Here is a 14,724-nt window from a genome sequence, read left to right as displayed (position 1 = left end):
TGCGTTCAGTCCAAAATGGCGGAGCTGCAGCTCTGCGCATGGGTGCGTTTGTTGCAATGGAACGTTCTATTGAGTTTCGCCTCTTGGTACTTCTATACTCTTTGATTACAGTGCAGATCTTGCCCTCAGCAAAATGGCGGACGCATTGACGTATCTCAGCGACGTTCCAAAGTGGCCAATAGGGCGTCTATGTATTTATTATGTCTATGGGTATGAGGAGCGAGCTGTGATCATCGCATATATGCGTGTAAAGCCTGTTTTATATTTCTTTTACTCTTAAGTAGAATTAGGTACTGCTCCTTTAAGGCGGAACGCACTCTCTCACTCCCTCACTCATGAGTGGCCAGTCGGTATGAGGAGCGCGAGCTGTGATCATCGCATGTATGTGTGTAAAGCCTGTTTTATATTTCTGTTGCTTTTACCCTGTTTTATTTCTATTCAGTAACGCAGTTGTTACTGGAGTGTTTTGCAAACTGCCCCGTGTGTGTGTGTGGGATCGACGACGCTGATAAGTAACCACTGGAATATCAGATACGTGAGTGTTTGTTTATACTTGGCTACAACCATTCAGACAAGCCCTCTGTGTAAAGCGTTACAACATCTCTACATGAAATGAGACTCTATCTTATTCTCTCTTTAAATACATATGGAGCTTTGCAGAGTCTCGTTCTAAACATGCGGCGCCAAATTTAAAATAGTCTACGGTCATTTAAATACATGTCTCTGGGCTTTTTGCGTTTTTTCCTCTTCACTGACTGCGTCTCGTTTTTAACATGTGAATGTCTCTTAACTGATTGAAAGATAAACACTGCATGCTTATATCAGTGTTGTTATTATTAAGCCATAGACATCATAGATGCCCTATCGACCGTTACTGCCTACTGGCTGGCGCGGTCAAGCCGTGGGGCCGCCATCTTAGACCGGTCACCCGCTCCACTCAGTGTAATCTGTATGGCAGGTGCAATGAGCTGTCAGCGCATTTAATTAATCATACCTCACTGAATACCCAACTGATTTTCACGCGGGTTTTTTGCTGCGAATGGTCATTCATGTAGCTATGATACAGGACACATTTTTCGGCATATTTTAATATTTATAGTAGGCTTAACAACAGTAATATAATATTCTGATATAAGATATAAAGTGACCAGACGTCCAAAATAAAAATATGTGATGTAGGATATAAGGTATTTTATAAATCACACTCTATAAATATGATAAAGAAGCAGAAACAGATAGTTGCAGTAAAGTAAGATATCTGAATAAGTTGAAGAAACAATTTAATGATTTGTGACACACACTTACACACACTCTCTCTCTCACACACACACACACTCGATTTGCGCATCGCCGTCATGTGTGTATTACATTGCTTCCTCATATCACGTGCGGAAACACAAATAACCTATATATATATTTATACTACAGGGCCGTTGAATGCTTGTAGCTGATAACCGAGAAGCTCTTGCAATTATTACTTTAGCCCACCTCTCCATGCCGGGTGAACACCGACTGGTGCAGTAAACTAGCTAACGTTAGCTAGCTGGCTACGATTTCAGGACAGTAATATCAAAGATCCTTGCTCCTTCTCAATTATCTGGTAATATTCTATTCACAAAATACAACCAATAGTACGGTAATGTTAAAACTTTCCCTATTTGCGAAGGTCCGCCGATTAGAACAGGAAAATGCTCCACAGTGCTCTGGCATCTTAACTCCGGTGACGCAACGAAACTATGAGTACGACCGGTTTAAGATGGCGGCCGTATTTCTCAGTGCCCAGCGGCAGTGGCGGAGCCAGAGGGGTGTCCGGGGGGGCAATGGACACCCCTGACATCCGATTGGCCACCCCGGGTGCCACCCCAAAATTGTATTGGTTTTTTTTTTTTTTTTTTTTTTTTTTACCTTCGCGGCAGCGCGCGCAGTTTTCAAACGGACAAAATATTTCGTATTCAGAGGACGAGAGAATATGTTTGCAGATACCGAAGAATAAGAAAAAATCATATTTGAAGTAAGTTTTTAAGGTTTAACGTCAGGGTTGTTTGCTCTGAATACTAGGGGTGTGCTAAAAAATCGATACAGCGATACATCGCGATTTTTATATTCATGATACACAACATCGATTTCCAGCTCAAAAAATCGATGTTAAAAAATAAATAAATAAATATTTAAATCACGTTTTAAACGGGGTGTGACCTGGTGAACTACAACCTCCGTTCCTGCAACGTTAGATGTCGCAGTATGGCGGCTTTATGTTCTTGTCGTGGACAAGAAACATATCAGACTACACACGTTGCTTTCCGACCAGTCATCGCGTGCCGTCTCACACACACATTCACTCGCACATATACACACACTCGCTCGCGCTCACTCACACACACACACACACACACACACACACAAACAGCGCTCACACACTCTCACACACACGCACTCTCTAACGCTCACTCTCACACACACAGCGCGCGCGCACACACACACAGACTCTCGCGCTCACTCACACACACAAACGCACGCTCACTCAACACACTCTCTCGCTCACTCACTCACACAAACGCACATTCACTCACACACGCACTCTCTCGCGCTCACTCACTCACACAAACGCACGCTCACTCAGTAGCGCACACACACTCTCAATTTCGGTAGTGAAAGCTGCATATTTCACTTCATTGTTTACATGGACAGTACCTGAGTATCTGCACTTTATTTCCATGTTTTTTTTTTTTAATTCAAGCTCAGCCCCACATAACCTCAGTGAGTTAACTTACCGTAACTGTGCACTACACTTTAATTTAGTTTTAAATATCTAATGCACTTTATTTTAACGTTTTTAATGTGTCCATTGTTAAAAGTTCAAGTCTATTTTGTTATAGCAGCTAAAAAAATAAATTGGAAAGGAAATTTTGTAATATATTGCTTTGACTCAATTCTTCTGCTGATTTATCAATGTGATCTGATGTAAGACTACTCAGATGGCACACACCGTAACTTGTATTTTATTTTGGTTTTACATTTTTAGTTAACTGTGTGGAATATCGCAATATTTATCGTATCGTGATCCATGTATCGTGATGCGTATCGTATCGTGAAGTCCTTGCCAATACCCACCCCTACTGAATACATTTTATGAGACGCTGTGTGAGTTAAGGCTGCAATAGGCTACCAGTTGATCAGACTAGAGAGAGATCGGTTCGCAATTTAACAATCCATACGCATACACCTGTGATAGTAATACACGCATATAATTTACCATGCCGTGTGTACGTTAGGTTACAGTATACAAATGTTTAGCTATTGTGGGGAAGTAGGTTACAGCTGTCAGTGTTCAGCGAGTTAAGACTGCGACTGTTTTCACTGTTATAAGGTATGGGGCACTATTACACATCTCCTGAACGAGTAGCCTAAGTTACCTCCATATCAAAACACAGGAAAAGAAGCAGAAACTAGCGATCTCATAATGCGATCACTATGGGACTGAAGTTTTGGGGGCGTTGATGGACTCGATCTACTCATCCGTGTTTTGATCATCATTCTGAATCTGATCTGGATGTAGTCTTTTATATAAATAAATAAAAATCTCAGCTTTTTGCTCATGTTGCTTTTTTAATGAAACTTCCCAACATTTAAGTTGATAAAAAAAGGATGCACGAAGCTAGAATAAAACTGATTATTTTGTTTAAAAGCAGAGGGTCTGTTTTTCTTTTGATACATTGCATGTTCAGATATTCATACAACAACATAATGGGGTGCCATGAAATTGTGAAAATGACAAACATCGCTGGTGGTGGCTGACGATTTTTATTTTATTTTATTTTATATTTAATGGTGGCGGGAAAGAGTTAAGATAACAAAAATTGGTAATTGGATGATTAGATGTAACCATAGGCTGTCATATTTTTGCACAGGATCAATGAAACATGAAAAGAAAGGGAGAGATATCAGTTCTTTTTAAAGAAACAAACAGACCCCAGCCCTTGCATCACCACTGGACCCCAGAGCAACTCCCTATACTGAGGCTAGTCAGAGTCAGTGTGGTCAGACTTCAGGACCACCAACCGCTCAGAGCATCTGCCAGACACAGGCAGTCAATCACACACTCAATTCAGGAATTTAAGTTGAGATGATTTTGTCAAATTAAAAGGTTAGTTCACCCAAAAAGAAGATATTTTAAAGCATGTTGGTAACCAAATAGTTTTGGGTTCTCTTTGACTTACATATTATTTTTTCTTTCTATACTATGGATGTTGATGGGAACCATATGGAAGTAAAATAATGACAAATGTTTTTGAAATAAAAAAGCCTGTTGAATTGCACTACTTGAAAAAAATATGCATTGCATTAACCATGCTTGCATTTTAATTAGTGGTGCACGATATATCGGCCGCCGATATAATATCGGCCGATATGGTCATTGTTTTACACATCGGTATCGTTCCGATGTCAAAATAGGGCCGATGTGAACAGGCCGTTTATCATTCCTGTGTATTTGACGTGCGTTTGGGGGCGGGGATGTTTGTTTTTTCACGAGCGCATTTCAGCTGTGAACAGCGCTCGTGACTCGTGTGTATAGGGGCGCGCGCTTTACAGAGGGTGCACCCTTTATCACGTCTCTCGTCAGAGCGAGGGGAATAACTGATACTGTGGCAACAGTTTTTATGTGTAGTGGTGCGTACTTTATAGTGGGCACCCGGCACACGATTAACATTTGTTATATCTCCCGTGCTGGACGGGGCGAGGTTTGAAGTGAACCCGTGTTTGTGGGTAGGGGCACGCACTTCATTGTGGGCGCGCAAACTAGTCATCACACCGTGTAACTACACGCGACGCCGCGACACGCAATAAAAGGTATCTTTTCCATGTTAATCAGAGTTTATGTCCTAATAACCAGCCGCGACGGCGACACGCGACGATTCTATTTTAGAAACTGTTTCTATTCTGCAACGTCGCGCTGGAACAACAAACACAACGTGTGGCAATGATAATCTCAGGCACTGTTTATATACTTTATTTAATGTTAAAAGCGTGTAATGTGACTTTTAATATCATTTAGTGCTCCCAGCTTTGTAGCTGTAAAAGCAACAATGGATAACTCACCTTAGATCTTGAAATTAAACAAATGGATGGAAACAAGAACGTTCAAACTGAAGAAACAAATGTATTATTTGACAAAGATTGATTAAGTAACTCAGTAGCCTATGTATTTGAATACTGTTTACAGTTTTTTTCAATCGCTAACAAGCGCTTACCCATACTTCAGATATTTTTTCTAAACTCTTAACACAGACTCACACCTACAAAACACAATTGGCCAAATGGTTAATTTTCTTCTCAAAAACACATTTTGTTAAATATATACTAACTCTTCATTTCAAAATAGAACACATCTTTCTCTGCACACACTAACTTTACCAAAACACTGGAAATCTGACTCAAAATGAAATTATTCTGTCAAAGAATAACACTTGATTTCTTTTCACAAGGTACATGCAGTCAATCAAAGTACACCAGGTTTCAGAATACTGGCTATTCTTGACATTACAAAAACTGCATAGACTTTTATGTTTCAGTTTTACAGGTATTTGCATGCAAACCATGCAATCCACCGTTTTTACACTAAATGTCTTGGTTGGGAACTGTATGTCCACATGTACAGTAATGTTCTCATTCAAAAGCATTCCAGTAAAAAGTAAATCAGTTTTTTTCCTTTTACTCTTTACTACAGGAGGTACAGTAGAAACACGGTATGATAGAACAGAAAAAGTTTTACAGTATTGCTTACAGTGAACAAAATATCCATGAAACACATAAGAGCATTCTGAACAAACAAAAAAAACAACAGCAAAAAGCACAAAATTACTGTATCTAATCTCTGCGATCTTCATGGTTAGGCCACATGTTTTCATCAACATCACATCTGATATTATCCAAGGCGATGCACCTGGGATAAAACCACTTGGTATGTTGGATCCACCCTTGGCAATCATGAACTGTGATGTCCCTGCACCAGCATCCATGGCTTCAAGGAGGGACATCTGGTCATGTGGTTGATGGTCATAAACCGTCCACCTCCATGCAGAAAATAACTCCTCTCTGGGGTTGAGGAAAGGTGAATAGGGTGGAAGGAAGAGACTTACCAGTCTTGGGTGGACTTCAAACCATGTTGTTATTGCTTGCGAATGATGGAAAGCCACATTGTCCCAGGTAATGACAAAGGTCCTCATGTTTTCACCCTCCTGATCCTGCTCTGGACCCAGGCGCTGGTGGAGATCATTGAGAAAGGCAAGGATGCGCTCGGTATTATAGGGTCCACTGGCTCACTGCTCCTGCACCTCTCACTGCATCTCTCACTGCATCTCTCACTGGGCCTGCTCTTCTCCCTGGGCCCCTTGCTCTTACTCTTCCTCTTCCAGACATTACAGTGTTTGTCTTTTTCTGTTTCTGTTTCCAAAAACATCACTCCTCACAGTCCTTCTTTTACTGTATAAGTGTCAATGTAATAGAAAAAAATAACCCCTGCCACTCTAAGCCAGTCTAAGCCAGACTGGAATCAGCTGTGGTTGGCCCAATTTACCCAACATAAATAAGCTCTGTGTCAATTATTCAATTGTTTGTTTGTTATCAGCTGAGATATATTGTTTTTGAACTGATCATTGCAGAAGCAGAGGTTTTTATACTGTATCTAAGGTTTAGAATATTGTTTTTGCTATTGTGGGATGTTGTGTGTTAACATTCGTAAATACTACAAAAACAATCCATAGTTTTGTTGGGAGGTATAGCTTGTCTGTTAAGAAAATGTAAGCATTATGGAAATGTGTTCACTGACTGCATATTGTTTGAAAACGACATGAAATGTGTGAATAGTATGGCCACAAAAGACCGATGCTGTGCTAATTGTGTTTAGAGTTTTGAAAATGTGACAACTGGCTGGACAAACGCTTGTTAGCGACTGAAAAAAACTGTAAATGGTGTAATATTTGTGAATTTGATTATGTAGCTACTTGTCCATTTTCTTGCGATTGCCGTCAAGATTACTCTCTGGTGCTGTGCACTTGACGCGAGAGCCCATCCACACGCTGTTCTGATTGGCTCTGGGTTTTGATTGATTTGTACGCATATCAAAGTTGCGTCGCGGCAAGAGTGGACAGAATTATTTGTCGCTGGATCTTATCGCATCGCGTCTGGTACACACAGGTAAAGGTGCCCAATATCAGTCATTACTGAAAATAAATGAAAAAAAAAAAAAAACGTGTTTTGGAAAATAGCTCTTTATTTGATTATCATAAAAATGTGTTTTCTATACAGAGATATCGACATCGGTAAATATCGGTATCGGCCATAACAGCAATATCCATATCGGTTATCGGTATCGGCCACAATATTCACATCGGTGCATCACTAATTTTAATGCATTGTATTTTTAGGCCTCGCATTTTTATGGGCTGAAATTCAACATGGTTGTATATTTAAGCTGTGAATATTACAATTCAAAACATTTCAAACACATTTTCATTCATAAAAATTCAATAATCCATTTTCACCTTTCATATTTCCCTTCCAAAATATTCAAACTGTTAAAAAATACAACCTATAATATTCAACGGGCAATTTTCGGTCCACTTTATTTCGCTTTACAAATTCGCTTCCACAAATTCAGTGGTTCAAATTCGACAGTAAATTCAACAGTGACCTCCAGGAACTGCAGGAAAAGCAGTAGATTACCGAGCATAATCTCCATCTGCTGTTAATCAAACTCACCAGCAGGGAGTGCAAGCGCGTGTTGTTGACGAAGACCAGAGCAACAGTTAGAGCAAGCCATTCATTAATTCATAAAACTGATTTTTAGAAATGTAAGTGTATTTGTGATTATTATGAGGGTTTTCATGTTTAATTCAGTGTCTTCACGGTCCCTGTGTAGTCTACATGCATCTTTCTCTACGTGAACAAGATTACAATGTTATTCCCCCGATGCTGATGTACAGAACAAATGTTACATTTGAGATAGACATATATTTATCTTGGTTGTTTTGCCTTAACTTTATATCGCGACGATGTGCTGCAGTACTGGGGTTTCCCTCAATAATTCAGGATTGCTGGACACATAAAACGCTTAACGTATCCTAATGGACTATTGATATAGTGATATAAAAGACCAAACTCACACTTTATTGAGAAGGCTGTACTATATGGCTACAGGCAAGCAGACTCAGAATATGAACTTAACACGCAAAGTTTCACGCGTTTCCCGGTCATACTGGTTATAAAGTTGGCATCTATGGTTGGCATGACATTCGCACATTTAGGGGCCGTCTGTAAAGTTACATACGACATTGGTATACACGTTTCTAACTTCAATAGCATTGGAAGAGAATGACTTGCAGTCATAAAAACAACTGTAAGTGTTCATGTAGGTGTCAGGCATGATGCACACCTTTTACATTTTTTATATTTATTCATATAAATAGAAGTTTGCTATTGAAGTTAGAAACGTGTATACCAATGTCGTATGTAACTTTGGAGACGGTCCCTAAATGTGCGAATGTCCAACGTCAAGCCAACTTTATAGCCATTGGCCAGTAAGTTATGTAACTGAGAAACTTGGTTGCGCGTTAAGTTCATATTCTGAGTCCATCTGCTTGCCTGTAGCCATATAGTACAGCCTTCTCAATAAGGTGCGAGTTTGGTCTTTTATATCACTGTATTAGTCCATTAGTATACGTTAAGCGTTTTATATGTCCAGCAATCCTGAATTATTGAGGGAAACCCCAGTACTGCAGCACATCGTCGCGATATAAAGTTAAGGCAAAACAACCAAGAGAAATATATGTCTACCTCAAATGTAACATTTGTTCTGTACATCAGCATCGGGGGAATAACATTGTAATCTTGCTCACGGTAGAGAAAGATGCATGTAGACTACACAGGGACCGTGAAGACACTGAATTAAACATGAAAACAGCCCTCATAATAATCACAAATACACTTACATTTCTAAAAATCAGTTTTATGAATTAATGAATGGCTTGCTCTAACTGTTGCTCTGGTCTTCGTCAACAACACGCGCTTGCACTCCCTCCTGGTGAGGTTGATTATCAGCAGATGGAGATTATGCTCGGTAATCTACTGCTTTTCCTGCAGTTCCTGGAGGTCACTGTTGAATTTACTGTCGAATTTGAACCACTGAATTTGTGGAAGCGAATTTGTAAAGCGAAATAAAGTGGACCGAAAATTGCCCGTTTAATATTATAGGTTGTATTTTTTAACAGTTTGAATATTTTGGAAGGGAAATATGAAAGGTGAAAATGGATTATTGAATTTTTATGAATGAAAATGTGTTTGAAATGTTTTGAATTGTAATATTCACAGCTTAAATATACAACCAATGTTGAATTTCAGCCCATAAAAATGCGAGGCCTAAAAATACAATGCATTAAAATGCAAGCATGGTTAATGCAATGCATATTTTTTTCAAGTAGTGCAATTCAACAGGCTTTTTTATTTCAAAAACATTTGTCATTATTTTACTTCCATAGAACCAAAACTGTGTGGTTACCAGCATGCTTTAAAATATCTTCTTTTGTGTTCCGCAGAAGAAGTTCATACAGGTTTGGACCTTTAAAATGTTGGTTCATGTGTGTTCTGTTGATGGCTGTGGCATTTATATTGTGATTATACACTAATGGTTCTTGTGTTATACATAGATGTATCAAGAGAGGACACAAATACCTCTGATTACTGTGTGTGTGTGTGTGTGTGTGTGTGTGTGTGTGTGTGTGTGTGTGTGTGTGTGTGTGTGTGTGTGTGTGTGTGTGTGTGTGTGTGTGTGTGTGTGTGTGTGTACCCCCGAAAGAAGCAGTGGCCACCCCCTGGCCACCCCATGTATAAAATTCTAGTTCCGCCACTGCCCAGCGGCCAATAGGGCATCTAGTCTCTATATAATAGCTATGGTTTAAGTTGACAGATTTCCTCGAACATTACGTTTAACAACATTAATAGTGAGCCAAAGACAAAACTATCCATATGTTCAAAACCAGATTATAGACTATTATGTGAGCCAAAATAAAACTTTACAACATTTTCTAAATGTGCTGCTGTAAATTACGCAACAGTTTTAGTGGCAGAAATAACTATAGTTATTGGTGCATCTCATCTGAATGACAAACTATTCTTTTGTCTCTATTTTGCACACATTCCCACATTAACCTTTAATTCACTTAAAGCTGGATAATTGCGAGTGATTGTAAGTGTGATGATCATCTGCTAAATGAGCAACAACGACCACAATTCACTCCTTCAGTCAGTGAAGCTCCCACAGCCGTTCATGAGAGTTTAAATGCTGGGAATATTCCCATCTTCCCACAGGAGAAGAAGAAGCAAGCAGGAGGAATTACTCCAGGAGAAACTACGGACATACTATTGTAAAGATGGAGATTAAGGAAGAACCCTGCAGAATAAAAGATGAAGATACAGAGGAACAAATAGGTTGGTGTTTTCCTTCATTCTCTTTAATGACTGATGAGGAACATTAAGATGAAAACTGACATTTAACAATACATCTAATACTAGATACTAGTAGACTCAGTAGTAAACTGGATTTGTGCTAAATTGAGATTTTGAACAATATTTATTTTGTTTCTCATTTATCCTTTTATTGAATTATGTGAATTTTATTTGTTTATTTTAAATTTGTTTATTTAAGACGAACAGCATCAGTTTCAAAAACCTCATTATTTCACAAATGAAGATGGAAATGCAGTCGTTTCAAAGACTGAAGAGAATTTCACACAGAAACAAGCTGGAAAATCTGGAGTCAAAGGATCTTTCACCTGCTCTGAGTGTGGAAAGAGTTTAGTATGTAAATCAGCCCTGAACATACACATGAGGATTCACACTGGAGAAAGGCCTTATTCATGCACTCAGTGTGGACAGAGTTTCGCTCAGAAAGGTCATCTCAAAGATCATCTGCGCCGTCACTCTGGAGTGAGATCATTCAGCTGTGATCAGTGTGAGAAATCATTTGTTCTAAAATCAAGCTTAAAAACACACCTTCACGTTCATGCTGCTGTGAGACCTCACATTTGTTCTGTATGTGGAAAGAGTTTTTCACGACTGAAGTATTTAAAAGGGCATGAGAGTATTCATACTGGTGTGAGACCTTATATGTGCTTTGACTGTGGAAAGAGCTTCACTTCATCCAGCCACTTAAAAGCACACCAGAGAGTTCACACTGGAGAGAAACCGTACCAGTGCTCTTCATGTGGGAAGAGTTTCAATCACTTATCAAGTCTACAGAAACATAAGAAAAATCATTGCCCGAAGGTGTCTATCTTCAATAACTTGTAAATAATCAAAAGATGGAATAACCTTTACAGTAATTTAATCTAAATTTAGTATTGAAGTTTGATAGTTTGACAAGGGGAACTGGTTAAAATGGTTGTGAATTGCATTGTAAGTGTTGCATGTTTTGTTCTCCGACACCCGTATTGATCCTCTGTTGTGTTGCACATGCGCAGTAAACACTGAGTGTTACCTGTACACAAGATCAACTGAACAATAAAGCAACAATGTGAAAATACTCGTGTCAGTGTCATCGCTCAAGCAGTGCATGGTCATCTCACACAGATGTACAAGAATAATAGTTCAGAAAACTAGTGATGCCATAAAACACTATGATTAATGAAGGGATGTGTTTTGTTTCTTTCTGGTTTAATTATTTTCATTGCACATATGAGACATTTGTGAAACAATGGCAACAATAGTTTATCAAAAGTAATTCATATATCATATCGCGCATATCATTCATATTAGAGGTGATGCATTGAGAACATATTGACAACTTTTTTAGATTGATTCACTCTCTGCACATTGTGAATATTTGAGAAATAAAAATGAATAAAACTTGTCATTTATTTAGGTAATGAATATGTTTAATTTAGCGTACAATAAATCAAGGGGTTTAACGTTGTATTCAGCATTGCTAATGAACCAGTAGTAGTAATAACTGATACTTTTGAAAACAAGTTGGTAACACTTTAAGTAACTGTGCAACTACATGTCAACTAACTCTCATTAGAGCATTTGTGATGAATCAGACATGCGGGGCAGATCCATTTGCAACAATTTAATAAGAAGTCTCAAGCAAACATAAAGCGTTTCAGTAGAAGGATAACACAAATGCAGATATGCTTGAACGGTCCAGGCAGGATTCCGGGACAGTGGCTAAACTCAGGGTCAGAGACAGGCTCGGATCAGGACAGGCAGCAGACAACAGGAAAACCAGAGACAGGCAAGGTTCAAGGGCTGGCGGCGAGAATCAGAGTCCAGGTACAGGCGAAGGTCACTTGGCATGCTGCAGACAGTAGAGAGGTTAGAAACAGGCTAGGGTCACTAACAAGGACAATCAGGAAAAACCAGAGAGTGCTCGAACATGAAACACGGGGTAAGACATTACTTTGCACAGGACGCCGAGTTAACAAGGCAGATATAGCTTAGGGACCAGAGCTCATACAGAACAGGTGTAATGCAATCAGAGCGTAACGATTCATACTAAGCTGAAGTATGAGACACTTAGTATTCAGGAGAGAGAGCACGGGGCTGAGAGCACAGGGGATCACCAGGGCTAGACGCCGTAACAGAGCCCCTCCCCTGCGAGCGCCTCCTGGTGCGAGGGAACTGACGACGGCGGGTCTGCCACGAGGTCAAGGAGCAGGTCTATCAGGGTGATTGCGGTGAAACTCTTGAGTAAGCGACGGATCCAATATGTCATTGGCATTGACCCAGGAACGTTCCTCTGGACCAAAGCCCTCCCAATCTACCAGATACTGAAGATGCCCAGCGAGACGTCTAGAGTCCAGTAGATGACGCACTCGGTAAGCCTCCTCACCCTCTACCAGGATAGGCTGGGTAGTAGTAGTAACCTCCTCCGATTCCTCTCTTTTTTTTGCAGGGTAGTCTGAGGTGTAGATCTCGTGTGGATAGCCATACCCATTGGCCGGGTTGGTACTCTGGACCTGGCCTCGGTCAGCCTGTTCCTTGCCACGCCTTACAGCACGCTGGAGATGAGTATGGGCCAGGTTCCGGGTCTCCTCACTGCGCCTGAGCCAGTCATCCACAGCAGGGACACTGGTGGGTTCACCAGACCAGGGGAACAGAGGTGGCTAAAAACCGAGGACGCATTGAAAAGGAGTCATCCCTGTAGAGTGCATGGGTATGGAATTTTGTGCATATTCGGCCCACATGAGATATCGGTACCAATCCTCCTGATGACTGTGGCAGTAGGGACGAAGGAAGCGGGAAATCTCCTGGTTGAGACGTTCAACTTGCCCGTTGGCCTGGGGATGATACCCTGAAGTGAGACTCACATTGATCTGAAGTTTCTCAAAGAAGGCAGTCAAGACGCGAGAAGTAAATTGAGGACCTCTGTCGGACACAATATCCTCTGGTAATCCATAAAACCGGAATACAAAGTTACATAAATGTTCAGCCGTCTGTAGAGCGGTGGGCAGCTTGGTGAGCGGAATGAGCCGGCACGCTTTAGAGAAGCGGTCAATGACGGTGAGAATGGTGGTGTAATCTTCTGAGGGAGGCAGATCCGTGATAAAATCAATAGCGATATGAGACCAAGGCCTTTGAGGGATTGGCAGAGGTTGAAGGAGACCAGCTGGTAGTAGACGAGAGGATTTCTGGGTGTTTCAGATCCGGCAGCGTTGAATGATTTTGCTCGTGTCTCGGGAGAGCGTGGACCACCAGTAACGGTTTTGAAGGAGCTGAATGGTGCCAGTGATCCCAGGATGCCCGGAGCTGGGAAGGGCATGCACTTGGTTTATTACCTTGTCTCGAAGTGTCTCTGGCACAAAGATTTTCCCTGGAGGACAGTCAGTAGGTATCTCAATGTCAGCATTGGCTTGAGCGAGTTCGGTTTCCATATCCCACTGAACAGGTCCGAGAACGAGGTCAAGGCAGATAACAGGTTCAGGAGCCGTTACCGCTGCTTCGGAGTCAAATTGACGAGACAAAGAGTCAGCCTTGGTATTCTTTGAGCCGGGACGGTAAGTGACCGTGAAGTGGAACCGGGAAAAAAAAGTGACCATCTGGCTTGACGTGCGTTCAGTCTCTTGGCTGTGCGTAGGTACTCCAGGTTCTTGTGGTCTGTGTAGACTGTGAACGGGTGAGTAGCTCCCTCGAGCCAGTGACGCCACTCCTCGAATGCTGATTTCAATGGCTAATTGTTCATGGTCTCAAAATGTGTAAATTAGAGTGTTACAAATATTTTGTGTAATTTTTCTACACATTCATTCTAAGAGTGTAGAGCCATAAATGGAGTGGGCTCCAGCCAGTCTGAGCTAACCAACGATAACGTCTCAGGTTACGACTGTAACCCTAGTTCCCGGAGTAGGGAACAAGTTGATGCTTTAATGACGCTTTGGGAACGCCCCTGCGTGATTGGGTCTGAAGCACATGTGTCAAATAGTCCAATGGCGAGAATGAACGTCACGGGCGTGTGACGTCATGACCAGGAAAGGATAAAAGCACATCCGCTTAGAACCGCGTTAGCTTTGAAAAGGCCGAAGCAAGTCGATCACAGGGATGTAGGAAGTATGGCAAAGTGAGGCATCATCTCGTTCCATACTCAGGGAACTAGGGTTACAGTCGTAACCGGAGACGTTCCCTTTCGAGGGAACTCGCGATGCATCAATGACGCTTTGGGAACGAGAATGCCCAATA

General features: G+C 41.0%; 1 long non-coding RNA gene across 1 annotated transcript; it reads left to right on the top strand.

Annotated features, from left to right (window-relative positions):
- The first annotated feature begins 352 nt into the window (after positions 1-352).
- LOC306984783 lies at positions 353-11,569 on the top strand. The gene is made up of 3 exons (XR_013794620.1): positions 353-535; positions 10,363-10,482; positions 10,700-11,569. It is a non-coding gene; the product is annotated as an uncharacterized lncRNA (long non-coding RNA).
- The last annotated feature ends 3,155 nt before the right edge of the window (positions 11,570-14,724 follow it).

Source organism: Phoxinus phoxinus, assembly GCF_949152265.1.
Source record: "Phoxinus phoxinus genome assembly, chromosome: 17".
Taxonomy (NCBI): domain Eukaryota; kingdom Metazoa; phylum Chordata; class Actinopteri; order Cypriniformes; family Leuciscidae; genus Phoxinus; species Phoxinus phoxinus.
Note: the sequence above shows the minus strand (reverse complement) of the source record. Positions and strands in the feature narration are given on the sequence as shown.